The 13,767-nt window shown below is 41.6% G+C and overlaps 3 long non-coding RNA genes across 4 annotated transcripts; 1 reads left to right on the plus strand and 2 right to left on the minus strand.

The window, feature by feature from the left end:
• Nucleotides 1-4,139: 4,139 nt before the first annotated feature.
• LOC131911919 (uncharacterized) lies at nucleotides 4,140-13,199 on the minus strand. Of its 2 annotated transcripts, none has more exons than XR_009379471.1 (3): nucleotides 12,994-13,199; nucleotides 11,506-12,239; nucleotides 4,140-4,510 (listed from the first exon to the last, which is right to left on the minus strand). It is a non-coding gene; the product is annotated as an uncharacterized LOC131911919 (long non-coding RNA). The 2 variants fall into 2 exon arrangements; XR_009379470.1 differs by having other exon boundaries at nucleotides 13,007-13,198.
• On the minus strand, nucleotides 6,507-9,918 carry LOC131911921 (uncharacterized). Its single transcript, XR_009379474.1, has 3 exons — nucleotides 8,599-9,918; nucleotides 8,474-8,510; nucleotides 6,507-6,622 (listed from the first exon to the last, which is right to left on the minus strand). It is a non-coding gene; the product is annotated as an uncharacterized LOC131911921 (long non-coding RNA).
• LOC131911916 (uncharacterized) lies at nucleotides 11,255-12,547 on the plus strand. The gene is made up of 2 exons (XR_009379465.1): nucleotides 11,255-11,794; nucleotides 12,037-12,547. It is a non-coding gene; the product is annotated as an uncharacterized LOC131911916 (long non-coding RNA).
• Nucleotides 13,200-13,767: the final 568 nt, after the last annotated feature.

The following is a 13,767-nucleotide window of genomic DNA, read 5'->3' on the forward strand; positions in this document are numbered from 1 at the left end:
TAAAAAATAAAGTCATTAAAGAGACAGTAAAGGTAGAATAAAAAATAAGCCATGTAAAAATGGATATTACACAGAGAATCTGGATTGTGTTGTCTTTGGGATTTTTAACTGCAGAAAAACATTTGATTGTAAAAGCTGTTGAGTTATGCCAAAATGTATATTTTAAAGGTACCTTGACTTCAAAATTTGGATAAAAGGATATGTTACTTTGGAAAGGAGTCTCTCTCTGCTTTTGTTCCCACAGAAAGCCAAAGGCTATGGATTTGTTCCAGATTAAGATACGTCAGGTTTGACCAGCCAAGACCCCCTGAAAGGTCTCCGATGACACCATGGCCCAGATGATCCAACATCCAGAACAGTTTGAAGGCATCTGGCTCAGACGATACAGCCTCACGGACTATTCCATAATTCTAAAATTTTCTTTGTATCCCCATAAGATACAGCGCCCCCCCTCCAGCAGGAAGTAGTAAGAGATGCTACGCCCAAATTCCCAAATTATATGTAATTTTACTTTGTTAAGGTTAAAACCTTCCTTTTTGAAAAAAAAAAAAAGGGGGAAGTGCTGTGGGATGTTCTGTATGGCAAATGTGTTGCTAATTAGTCAATAAATAAAACACTGATTGGCCATTGGCTAGGCAGGAAGTGTAGGCGGGACAAGGAGGAGAATAAAGCTGGGAAGTGGAAGGCTGAGTCAGAGAGACACTGCCAGCCCCCACAATGAGAAACAGCATGTGAAGATGCCGGTAAGCCACGAGCCACGTGGCAAGGTATAGATGAATGGAAATGGATTAATTTAAGCTATAAGAACAATTAGCAAGAAGCCTGCCACGGCCATACAGTTTGAAAGCAATATAAGTCTCTGTGTTTACTTGGTTGGGTCTGAGGCTGTGGGACTGGCAGGTGAGAGAGATTTGTCCTGACTGTGGGCCAGGCATGAAAACTTAAGCTACAGATGGATCTCCAGCCCTACCTTGTGTTTTAAAGGACACTCACTGATAAACATTCCCTGTCATTAAATATTTTCTCCCCAATTGATATTGTTTTATTTATGACAGATTTTAGGTAATTTATTCATTTTGAGACAGGGTCTCACTATGTAGCTGACTGGCCTCAAACTTGCTATGTAGACCCTGCTAGCCTTGAACTCATAGAGAGTCACCTGCTTCTGCCTCCCCGGGGAGTGCTGGGATTAAAGGTACACACCACCACACCCAGCATCAAGATATTTAGGCTATCTCAAATTATCTTCATCTTTTAAATGTCACAGTGGCCATCTGACTACTTCTTTGATTGTTCAGATACAAGATAACACAATGTGGCACAATAGGCTGGTCTACAACTTGCTTTATAGAACAGGCTGTCCTCAAACTCAAAATGTGAGATTCTCTTGCCTCGCCCTGAATACTGGGATTACAGGTATGTACCACCACACATGACTAAGATTATTTGTTTTTTTATCTTTTTAAAACTATTTAATATTTATTTTAATGTGCATGCATTTTGCCTGCATGTATGTATATGATGCATGTGCAGTATCTGCAGATACTAGAAGAGGGCATTAGAACCACCTGGATCTGAAGTTACAGAAGGTTGTGAGCCACTAATCTTGTTAGTGTTGGGTCCTGAGCAAGAGCAGCAAAGCGCTCTTGTCTGCTGAGCCATCTCACCATCCCTGTTTTTGTAAATCTTACAATACCTGAAGGGATGGCTTTTTTAAAAAGACGTTCTTGTGTGTGTCTGACTGCAGGTATGTGCATATGCTCACAGAGGCCAGAAGAGGACTTCAGACCACTTGGAGCTAGAGTTACATGAGGTTGTGAGCCGCCAGACATGGGTGCTGGGGACCAAACTGCAGTCCTCTGGATATGCAGCACACTCTCTTAACTGCTGAGCCTCTCTCCAGCCCCAAAGGCATCTTCCTAGTTCAGGTTGGCCTTGAATGGTAGTCCTGCCTCAGTCTTCCAAGAGCTGGGATTACAGACAGGCACCACTGAGCCTGGCATTGTATTCACATTATTTAAAAAACTCCCTTAACCAACAGTTTTACTGGCATTTATAAAATGAGAATATTTAAGAGCAAGCAGTACTTACCAAAACAAGACAAAGGCTACCAGTTTGACACAAAGAAATTTGCCAACGGGTTTTATAGGGCTGAGCTCTTCCTTCAGCATGTTGTAAAACAGCAGGAGGCAGCACATGGCAATCTAGAAACAAAAGCAACATTCAACATTCTGCATACATGCATTTTGCCTGCATGTATGTATATGATACATGTGCAGTATCTGCAGATACTAGAAGAGGCCATTAGAACCACTTGGATGTGAAGTTACAGAAGGTTGTGAGGAAGACAGTGACAGAACCTTTCCTTAAGGCCGAAATCAGAGTCTACTGACGTTTTAGTGCTTTTTTTTTTTTTTTTTTGGTTTTTCGAGACAGGCTTTCTCTGTGTAGCTTTGCGCCTTTCCTGGAACTCACTTGGTAGGCCAGCCTCGAACTCACAAAGATCTGCCTGGCTCTGCCTCCTGAGTGCTGGGATTAAAGGCGTGCACCACCACCACCACCACCACCACCACCACCACCACCACCACCACCACCACCACCACCACCGCCCGGCTAGTGCTTTTAATATGTTGCTGAAGATGCATATATGTGAGATTTCTCAAGAGAGGTATGTAACATTTTTCCTGAATATGTTTCTAAGTGTTCACATACTGGAACTCAAAGCAATAAACAAATAATATGAATGAAAGGTTTCCTTCAGTCAAAAAAAAAAAAGGCAACACAAATTACCACCACTTTTATAAAAACTTGATTATTATTATTAGCTAGTCTCTCGTGTAACATTTACACAACACACACAGTTTATAAGGCAACACGTTAAATAAGTAGAGTTTCAGCAAAACTGTGATCATGAAATCTGCATCACACAAACCAATTTCCTTGAGAGCAGTGTGTAAGTCCAACTGGCCTTACTTCTTAAAATAAGTGCCCACGTCTTTAGAGTCAGTTATAATAACCAACCAGCATTTCAACAGCAAGAAGCATTTCTGGAAGCTTACTTTCCCCATTAAGACCAGGAGATACTTTATGCTCATTTAAAATACTTCAGGATATGAGAGCAGTAAAGCAAGAACCAAGTTCAGACCCTTGCACTGGAGCAGGACCACCCAGGGTGCATGTCACACACTCCCGGGCCCTGGGTTCTAGCTCTAGTACCACTAAAAACAAACAGACTCTTAGCACTGAGCCGTTTCTCTGTACATAGGAACTGTGACCCTCATGCTGGGATCTGACCCAGGGCTGTGTGATAGGCAAACACTCCAGGCACATTCCACAGTCATAACCCAATTTTCTAATATCTGTCATGAACTAAAATGAAATTTTGTTCCCCAATATCTTTTTCAACTGAAAGTAGCTAACTTTTGTGTATGTTTCATAAGGTTTACTTTTAGTATCTGTCTAAATGCCAATGGGAAGACCAAACTATGTCCACCGGGTTTAGAGTGTTTCCAGTCCTTTCTTATAATGGGCATTACATCCCAGAAGGCAAAAACACTTCTACCATTTCTTTAGAGTACATTCCCAGAAAAAAGACTGCTGGTCATGGAGATGAACATGAGAGAAAGCTCTGGAGACAGACCTCATTTATTTCCGTTATAAACTTCCTTCCTTCCTTCCTTCCTTCCTTCCTTCCTTCCTTCCTTCCTTCCTTCCTTCCTTCCCTCTTTCCCTCTTTCTCTTTTTTCTTTCTCCTCTCTCTCTCTCTCTCTCTCTCTCTCTCTCTCTCTCTCTCTCTCTCTCTCTCTCTCTGTCTCTCCCTCCTTCCTCCCTTCCTTCCTCCCTTCCTTCCTCCCTCCCTCCCTGCCTCTCTCTCTCTCTCTCTCTCTCTCTCTCTCTCTCTCTCTCTCTTTCTTTCTTTCTTTCTTTCTTTCTTGTTTTGAGACAAGGTTTCTCTGTATAGCCCTGGCTGTCCTGGACCTCACTTTGTAGACCAGGCTGGCCTCAAACTCAGAGATCTACCTGCCTCTGCCTCCCAAGTGCTGCGATTAAAGGTGTGCACCACCACTGCCTGGTGAACTCTTGTGTTTTTATTTAAACTCTATTCTCTCATGCCAATTAGACTTTTTCCTCTCACTGAATCGGCCGATTGCATTATGTTTTGTTTGTTTAGAAGGCACACCATGCTTATCCCCACAAGGCTGTGTGGTCACAAGAGCAAACAGCTCTGCATGTAAGTCACCAAATCATTCATGAACATATTACTGTACTTCTATATTGTATAAAGGTATACATTAAAGCTGTTTCAAGTTCCATGTACAAAGTAAAAGGTAATTTTTTTCTCAAGAAATAGTATCTGATAATATTTAGCAACAGAAACAAATTTAGTACAATTAAGAAGAATGAAGATTTACTTACTAGTTGTGACAAATAATTTCTTATAACCAAGTAAGTCCTTGCACTGGAGAAACCAAATTTCCCTTCATCGTAGACACCAACCGTCTCACATACCCTTCAAAATGGCAAAAATCAACTTTATGACTGACCAAGTAAACCCGTATCTTAATACGTACCCTTTAGAGACTTATTTTATGCATATGAATGTTTTACCTGCATGTATACTGTGCACAATGTGCATGCAATGCCCTTGGTGACCAGAAAAGGGCACTGGATACTCTGGAACTAGATTTCACTAAACCTCTGCTAGAGTACCAAGTGCTGTTAACACTGAGTGCTCCACTGAGTGTTCTCCAGCCCTGAACACATTCTTAAGGTGTAGTGGTAGCAACACTTAAAATTTAGAGTCTGTTTACTTTAGTAAAGTCTGTTTACTTCAGTAAGTCTGTTTACTTTAGTAAGCCTAATCTTGGTTTTCTGATGTGTTGTACAGTCTGCTCTCAAAGAATGTGAAAATCGTGGCAATCCTTTGCATTGTTCATTGTAATGGAATCCAGCTTTTATATACGTATTTACACTATTAATCAACATTGTTTTTCTATTTGTTTTTTCCATTTAAGAATAGAGATTAGTTTTTAAGATAGGGCCTAGTCTGGCATTAAACTCTCAATTCTTCTGCCTCTACCTTCAAGTGCTAGGATTATTTGCCATGAATCACTACACTTGTTTTCTGTCTTGTTGAGAATTAAACCCAGGGTTTTGTGCATACAAGGCAAACACTCTTATCAACTGAGCTATATTCCCAGTCATGTATCATGAAGATAAAAGAAAAAAAGCTAAGGTAAGGCCATACTTACAATGCTGTAAGAGTGGTAATTGGTCTGATCACAGTGTACTGCAGGACTCCCAGTTTGCATCAAAAGAGCAGCGTTCTGCAGAAGAAAGAGAACATAACATCTCAACTATTCAGTGGCATCAGAACATGGCAAAGCCTCCAAATTAAAATCACGCTGACAGCTGACACTAATTATATTGAATCCTGCCAATTTCGTCCTCCTAAATGATAGTAGGGTAAGAATGTGGTGGCAACATGGAAATCTGAAGACCATTTTGAAAATATTTAATAACTTTATCTCCTAAAGCCTCCCTTCAGCTCCACTATAGCGTAACCCAGAACAGAAGGAACAGAAGAAGGTGCTGGGACCTTGGTCTTTTCCTGTTTCCCACTCTTGCCATGATACACTGCAAACCAACAGGACCAAATGAACTGAGTCTGTGAGTCAAATAAAACTGATTATCTCAGGAACTTTGCTGATAGAATTGATAGTGATGGCTCTAACTAACACAGGAGAAAAACAGAGGCACAAATGAACTGTGAGCTTGTGCACATGCATGTGTATAAAGCATTGACATTTAGGATGCAGCTTCCTGGTGAATATGTTCACAGAAAGATTTCCTGGGACAAGGCAAACCACCCTGAGGGTGGGTGGCCATCCACAGGCTGGGGCCCTGGACTGAACACGAGGCAGTGAGCTGAGTTCCGGCTTTCCTCTCTGCTTCCTGACAGCAGATGCAGTATGACGTCATGCACCTGCCACGTGCCTTTCCCACCATAAGGGACTGCACCCTCAACTGTGTTCCTAAGTTGCTTTTGTCAGTGACTTTGTCTCAGCAGGGAGACAAGTACAAGACAATTAGCTGCGTGATCACGTGCACCATCATTTAGACTCCAATTCCCAACTGTAAAAAAGATGCTGATTAAACATTTTCTAAGGTTTTCTCCCTCATTACATTGATGAACTTTTCTATTGGGGTAAGCAATGTAAAAATAAAAACAAAAACAAACAAAAAACAAAAAAAAACCTCTCAACATGTACATTGTAAAAATGTATTTTATTATCTTTCAAACTGTATTACGTGCTACATAGTGTAAGGGCTCTGCCTACTGTCCCCACCCCTTGCAGAGAGCTGACTGATATTTAAGACCCACACAGAGGCCCATCAAAACCAAACACACTTACTCTCCCATCGCCAATGGTGGACACCAGCAGAGTGGAATGGGAGGCTGTTGCTGATCTTTTGCTTCCAGGTGTAACATTATATTCGGGATCCGAATTTTGTTAAATTATTGGTAAGGAAGGTCATAAAGTTATAAATGGTAAGCTTCATAGCAGTCTCTACAGGTATCGGCATATATTCCAACTTTGGGGAATTTTAAGGCCAACCACTATGGAAAAGCACAGATGTTAAAGAGAAATGCTACTGATTCAGAAAATGCTACTGAAGGCATTTTTTTTCTTTTTTCTTTTCTTTTTTTTTTTTTTCCCCTGATAGGGTCTATGTAACCTGGGGGTTCTGCAACTCACTATGTAGACCAGGCTGGCCTCCAACTTAAGAGTTCCACCTGAGTGATGGGATTAAAGGGATGCAACACCACATCTGGCTAAAGCCATTTTCTTTAGTTGTGTCTACTGTGGAAAGTGTTTTTTCCTTTTATTTTCTTTTTTGGAGTGGAGTGGGGTACAAATAAAAGACTTAGTAACTAAAAAGCATGATAGTGAACAATCAGCATCCTTATGAGAGTCTGCATCTATGGGTTCAGCCAACCCTGGAGCAGAAATATTTGTAACAGCCCCTGACCCCAGGTCTGCACTATGGCCTCGAACTCATGGAGGTCCTCTTACCTACCTATGGCACTGATATTTTATCAGGTGTCATCAACCATCTAGAGCTGACCATAAGGACAGGGGACACACTATGCTGATGCTAACCATTTTATATAAGGGAACTGAGCATCAGCACATTTTGATGCCTGGGGTGGAAAGTATTCTCTTGTGGCTACGTATGGATGAGGGTAATTACAATATTTCATTCTTTAAAAGATTAAGAGCCTAATCTTAAATTTAAGCAAGCGAGCAAGGAAAACAGTTACATATTAAAAATATTTGTTTTGAAATATCTGCATTTTTCATTATAATATCTTCCTTACCAACACTAAAATAAGTGAACTTGGCCAGTTGCAGTGGTGCATGGCTTTAATCCCAGCACTTGGGAAACAGAGGCAGGGGGCTCTCTGTGAGTTTGGGGCCCAACCTGCTCTACATAGTGAGTTCCAGGACAGCCAGAACTACATAGTGAGACCCTGTCTCAAAAATATAAAAACAAATAATAAGTAAAAACAGAAAGAAAGAAAAATCTGGGTTGTGGTGGTGCATACCTTTGATCCCAGCACTCAGGTGGCAGAGGCAGGAGGATCTCTGAGTTTGAGTCCAGCCTGGTCTCCAGGGTTAGTTCCAGGACAGCCAGGGCTACACAGAGAAACCCTGTCTCAAAAAAAAAAAAAAAAAAAAGAACAACTAAAACAAAAACAAAAACACAAAAAAAACATGAAAAATTTCACTATCAATCTCTTTTTAAAAGTCAATATTTTGTGTTTATTACTTTATTAAGCATTTTTTTTTTGGTTTTTTGAGACAGGCTTTCTCTGTATAGTTTTGGTGCCTGTTCTGGATCTTGCTCTGTAGACCAGGCTGGCCTCGAACTCACAGAGATCTGCCTGGCTCTGCCTCCCGAGTGCTGGGATTAAAGGCATGTGCCACTGCTGCCTGGCTATTAAGCATTCTTTAGTAAGCATAGTTAAGTGTCAGAAGAGAAGCAAGGTGGTGGTGGCGCTCGCCTTTGATCCCAGCACTCACTGGGGAGACAGAGGCACGTGGGTCTCTGAGTATGAGGCCAGCCTGGTCTACAGTATGAGTTCCAGGACAGCCAGGGCTACATGGAAAAACCCTGTTTCAGAAAACCAGAAAAAAAGGTGTCATAAAAGATTTTTTAAAAATATTTACTTTATTATTTTATGTGCATGAGTGTTTTGCCTACATGTATGCATATGTGCTATGTTCATGCCTAGTGCCTACAGAGATCAGAAATTGGGTTCCCTGGGACTGGAATTATAGTTGTGAGCTGCCATGTGGGTGCTGGGAATTGAACCTGGGTCCTCTAGAAGAGCAAAGTACTCTTTACCAATGAGCCATCTCTCCAGCCCAAGAATTCTTAATGCAATACAATGAAACATACTTACACTATCTAAACTGTATATTGGGACCATCCAAAGAATCCTACAGAAAGTAAAACATAAAAAACACTTAATATGTTTATGATTTAAGTCAGTCAATAGTAGTAATAGCAAATACATTAAGATTTGACCTCATAATAGGTTTTTGAAGTTCAGGTTGTGTGAAATGCACCAAGTGTTGCAGAATCCCCCAGAAGGATACTTGTACCGTCACCAGCATGAACATACCAGCAATAAACCATACTTTAGTGTGTATTCCAACCTTGAAAAACAAAAGAACACATTGGTTTAGATTCTGACATTAAAACTATAAAGATCAATATTTTTGTCTTAAATTTTCATTAGATTACTAATACTGCTTTGTATTTCCCAAATAATTAGTAGCAATTAAAAAAAGATTTACTTTTTAGTAAATTCTATGTATGTGTCTGTGTGAATATGTGCATGTGTAAGTGTGGGTACCTGCTGAGGTCAGAAGAGGGTGTTACAGAGTGTGGTAGCACACACCTTTAGTCCCAGTAACTTGGGAGGCAGAAGGTCTCTGTGAGCTCCAGGACAGCCTGACAAAAGAACCCTCCTCCTCCTCTTCCTAAAAAAAAAAAAATTTACATAATATTTTGCCCATTCCTAGTGTGTTATTTGCTTTCTGAATCTGATTCTTGTTTGCTGTTTATGAGCTATCTTGAGGAAATGCTCCAGTTAAGCCTCTAACCTTGAACACAAAAACAAAACCTTCCTTTAAACTTCTCAGTCCCCTCCACCTATTGTGCTATCATTTCTCAGGCTCCTTCGGAGTCAAAATCTTCAAAACTCATATATTCTCCGGATTCTAAGTTTCCACCACACATTCGTACTTCAACAATTCTGTTCTGGGTTTGGTCCTTCCAGCTTCAGTGATCACTAAGCTCCCACTGACCTTTCTACTTGTGAAGAGTGACAGGCAGGTTGGCAAGAGTGGACAGTATTCAGAATGTCCCCTTGAAACCCTCCTCCTGGGCATTCACTTCATTGGTTCCTTGTGAATTCCTGGGAAATGCTGGTGCCAGGTCTTTGCTGTTCCTTCTCTCTGTCCTTGATCTCAAGCATTCTTTAACTGCAGACACTGTCTAAAGTCTGACCATTAGTACCTAGGTGTGTTCCCCTTTCAGAGGTCGGAACTTAACCCCTAATGCAAACGGCCATATTTGGAGATAAAGCTGATGGGGACTTAGATGAAATGAGGTCATAGTCTCATAGGGCTGGCGATCTCAAAATGAAATCGTTCAACCACCTGAGGATTCAGCAAGAGTATGGCCATCTGCAACCTGAGAGTACCCTCCCTAGACAGCAACCTTCTGGCCCCCATGACTCCAAAATCATTTTCAAGACTGTGACAAAACAAATTCCTCTTGAAGGCACTCAGTTCATGGTATACACATGTGCTTCTGTGTGTGTGAGTGCAGGTGTGCATGTGTGGAGGTTAGAGTCCGTTTACTTCAGCAAATCTATGGAAAATTACTTGACTTTGGTCACTAACAGAGAAACGTTTTTCTAGATATGTATGATATGATTATTCCTTTTTTTTTTTTTTTTTTAAATGTATACCGTGTTCTGGCTGGATATATGCCTGCATTCCAGAAGAGGGCACCAGATCTCATTACAGATGGTTGTGAGCCACCATGTGGGTGCTGAGAATTGAACTAAGAACCTTTGGAAGAGCAGCCAGTGAGTGCTCTTAACCTCTGAGCCATCTCTCCAGCCCATGATTAGTCCTTTTAACTTAAAGAAATTATAAACTGAGAACCATTAAGCTAGAGAATAATCATCAAGTTAAAAAAAACAAGGCCTAATTTTGGAAAACTTGACTGATAATTATTCACTAAAGGTCATCTTTTCCTGTAAATTGCAGGTAGGTATCTGAAGACCCAGACACCCCCACTCCGCATGTAAATTTTACCATAAGTATTAAGTTGTATGCTAACCCAGTTTCTAAGCAGCAAGGAAATAAAGCATAATTTCATAAATAATGAATTTATAAATTCTAGCTCAAAGGCTAGTAAAAAGTTAAACTCTTTTTTTTTTTTAAACATGGCTTTCTTTCATAAATTGATTTATTTTGGATTTTTTAGGGGGCAGTTTCCCAGGTAGTTTATGTTTCATATTTTGACATCAAATGTTTTTTGTGTGTGTTTATTTGTTTTTTGTGTGTGTTTATTTTGAGTCTTGGTCTCTCTATGTAGACCAGGCTAGCCTCAAACTCACAGAGATCTGCTTCCCTCTACCTCTTCAGTGCTGATTTTAAAGGTGGCACCAGTTAAAGACAGGGTTCCTAATAAACTCTTAACAAGGTAGAAAATAAATCTGTGTGGTTAACTCAACTGAAGGAGTTTTTTGTTTTTCTGATATCTTGTACAGTCTGCTCTCAAAAGGATGTGAATCTCGTGGCAATCCTGTAGGGAAAAGGGGCTGGCTAAAGAAACCCACCCTGACCCTGGAGCTCAGAACCAGGGAAAGAAACACAGCCTGGGTCTGGGAACTGAACCAGAGAAATGAACACTTTATCCCCAAACCCAGAAACAAGGAAATATGCCCTGACTCTGAAACCAGTACCAAAGAAACACTCTTGGTCCCTAGAATCAGAGTCAGTGAAAGAAATGTGCCCTGGCCTTAGAATTAGTGTTTGAAAAAAAAGGCCAGTGAAAGAAACACAGTTTGGCTCTGAAATCTGGGCCATGTCTGATCCTAGCCCACAAAACTGACCAATCCCTGGGTGACGCCCCCCTCCCCCAAGAGACCCTATATAAACTGTCCTGCCTGGTCAGTTGGTGGCCGTTATCTCCACTCTGGCGGAGGCAGTCACTCTCCTGGACTCCTCCTTCCCAAATCTCTTTCTCAAAAGAGCTTTGGGTGTGAAGATCTATTTTTCTCCACCCGGTCCCACCTCCACTTGTAGCGGCAAAGTGTTCAGAGATGAAATGTTTTTCTGACCCCCAAGCATTAAAGGCTAAGGGACTCTGTCAAACAGACTAAGAAAGGGTAGAGGTGCTGGACTCTCTTACCTTTTTCTTTTTGGTCAAACTTCCAAACACACAAGGTAACAAAGATCAGCAAGCTACTACATAAGTAAGTATGACCAGGGGTCGGATCCATCGCCTCCAGTTGCTCAGATTACACACGCTGGGCATTTTCATAAACAAATTAGCTTACGAAAGCCAAGAAAACAAACCAAACCGAGATTTTGGCACTTTCTCTTCTTTGATTGTTTTCTCTTCTGGCTCTCTACAGAGAAAAATGACCAGCTGCTGGCGCTGCGTCCTCGGGTCGCGCTGTGGTTGAGGCTCCTCGCAGGTATGGGCTGCATCCTAGTCCTGGGGCAAGTGAGGATGGCTTTGAACCTGCAGATACTACATCTTGTGATGATCAGGAAAGCCAACTTGTGTGTTCAGAATGTTCCGAGTCTTCAGGAAAACTTTTTTTTTTTTTTTTTTTTCTGGATAACATTTCATTGTTCTCCCTTTAAGATAATATATAAATTTATTAGGGGGCTCCTTCTGCTCTTCTGGGATATTAATCATTACATCTTCACACAGCTTGGCCTCAGAAAGTGCATCCTGTGAAGTATCTGTGTCTTCTAAGTCTTGATGTTGGCCTGTATCAGGAGGTTCCTGTTCTTCTGGGATATCAGTGACAATGTCTTCACATGACTTGGATGCAGCGGCTGCATTCTGTAAAGTAATCGAGTGTCCAAAGGCCTGATGCCCCGGCCAGCGGGGTGTCAACGGGGGCGACCCACCTGCGGGAGAGAATGAGAGGGACGGGTGAGACACGAAAGGACGACAGCAAGACAGTGTGTTCTGATCAAGCTGCAAATTTTATTCTCCTCAGCAAGGGTTATATAGCAGGAGAGGGGGCAGGAAGGAGGGAAGGGGTGCATGACGTGCCATACGCGCAGGTGAAGGGGGACGTGCAGGTGAAGGGCTACGTGCAAGAAGTCGTGAGGCTGCAGGTGGTAAGGTCACTGGTCAGGGCTCATTTTTTTGTTGCTATGCCCTCTCATTGTTTTCCCTTTAAGACAATATAAATTTATTAGCCAAAAGTTAATTTTACCATTTAAAAATAGTTCTGCTCTTTGTCCTCCCCAAATTTGAAGAGCCTGTATCATGGTACTGCTTTAAGTATGTTCTTATTTCTTAAATTACTAGAGTAAATCTTATGTATTTAGGTTGGGGTGATACCTCAATCTGCAAAGTGCTTGCCACACAAAATTGAGGACCTGAGTTCAGTCCTCAGCAGAGGTCCAAAGCTGGGCATGCTTGCAGTCCCTGTGCTAGCTAGACAGAGTTGGATCCCTGGGGCCCTCTGGACAGAGATCCTAGCTCAATCTGTGAGCCTCAAGACAGTGAGAGACCCTGTTCCAAAACCCAAACTGAACAGCTCCTGAGGGGCCACACCCGAGGTTCACCTCTGACCTTTTCTGCACATGCAGACGCTCCCCCTCCCCCAATATACACACTCACACTAACAGAAGTTAAACAGCTGTTACTTACCCAGGCATCTTACTTGTTGAGAAATAATCATCTCTGACATCTGACACATGCCACATGGCCAGGAAACAGCCAAAGCAAGAGCCTTCCTCTGCCTCTTGCACGTAGGGTTTGTAGGAGAATACATGGCAATGTACATGGGCAATGGCCACAAGGAACATTTCGATGCAGATGATGAAATCCTACAACAGCCACAAAAATATTTATCATCTTTGGCTTTAAATCTAGTTTTTCAAAATGCTAACATTTTCAAAGTTATATAGGGTGTCAACTTTTAAAATATAATCCAGATTATATTCATATTTCAACATTTTTTCCACTTCAAAACATGACAAACCAAGGTTTACTGCTGTGGGATGTTCTGTATGGCAAATGTGTTGCTAATTAATCAATAAATAAAACACTGATTGGCCATTGGCTAGGCAGGAAGTGTAGGTGGGACAAGGAGGAGAATAAAGCTGGGAAGTGGAAGGCTGAGTCAGAGAGACACTGCCAGCCGCCACCATGACAAACAGCATGTGAAGATGCTAGTAAGCCACAAGCCACATGGCAAGGTATAGATTTATAAAAATGGATTAATTTAAGCTGTAAGAACAGTTAGCAAGAAGCCTGCCACGGCCATACAGTTTGAAAGCAATATAAGTCTCTGTGTTTACTTGGTTGGGTCTGAACGGCTGTGGGACTGGCAGGTGAGAGAGATTTGTCCTGACTGTGGGCCAGGCATGAAAACTTAAGCTACAAATGGCGTCCAACGTGGTGGCAAGAGTTTCCACCTAA

This window comes from Peromyscus eremicus, chromosome 5, assembly GCF_949786415.1.
Source record: "Peromyscus eremicus chromosome 5, PerEre_H2_v1, whole genome shotgun sequence".
NCBI lineage: Eukaryota > Metazoa > Chordata > Mammalia > Rodentia > Cricetidae > Peromyscus > Peromyscus eremicus.